Source organism: Belonocnema kinseyi, chromosome 1 (assembly GCF_010883055.1).
Source record: "Belonocnema kinseyi isolate 2016_QV_RU_SX_M_011 chromosome 1, B_treatae_v1, whole genome shotgun sequence".
In the NCBI taxonomy this organism is placed as follows: domain Eukaryota; kingdom Metazoa; phylum Arthropoda; class Insecta; order Hymenoptera; family Cynipidae; genus Belonocnema; species Belonocnema kinseyi.
Genome location: NC_046657.1, coordinates 145,630,282 through 145,631,119, shown reverse-complemented (window position 1 = coordinate 145,631,119; position 838 = coordinate 145,630,282).

Below are 838 nucleotides of genomic sequence, written 5' to 3'. Positions count from 1 at the left end.
TTTTTTGGAAAATTCTTTTTTTCCTTAAAAATTATTATTACTGGTCTAGTGGAATATTTATTAACATTAGTTCATTAATTTTCAATTGTTTAAAAAAGTGAAATTTGTTTGAATACATTTTTTATTAAAAATTATTAATATTTCTTCAGTGGAATATTTATGAACATTGTTTAATTAATTTAATTTTTTATATCGCTTTTTAATACAAATAATTACTTATATATTACTAATAAATTAATAATGATCAAATTAATTATTAATAAGTAATTAATTATTACTGATAAATATTTCACTAGGCTCAAAGTGATAGTTTTCATTTTAAAAAATCGAAACGAAATTATTTAAACAAATTCCAATGGTTTAAATAATTAGAAATAAATGAGCTAATGTTAATGAATATTCCACTGGTATAATAGTATTAATTTTCAGGCAAAAAACGAATTATCAAAAAAAAAATTTAAACAAATTCAATTTGTTTAGACGGTTAAAAATTAATGAACCAATGATATTAAATATTCCACTAGTCTAATCGTAATAATTTTAAAAGGGAAATTTTTTTAACAAATTCCATTTGTTTGAATAATTGAAAATTACTTAACCAATAATAATAAATATTCCACTTGACCAATATTTGGTGGGATTTCGAACAAATTTCTGGGGTGTCCAGATAAAAATTCAAACGAAAAATTTCCATTGCATTTTTGGGGACCACCTTAGCAGACATGCTACCAATATGCGAGGGTAGTTCAATAAGTCCTTAGAATGACCAACAGATGGCGCGCGAATCGCTCCAAATCATCTGTTTACAGTCAGCACCACTCCCGACTAGATATATGGT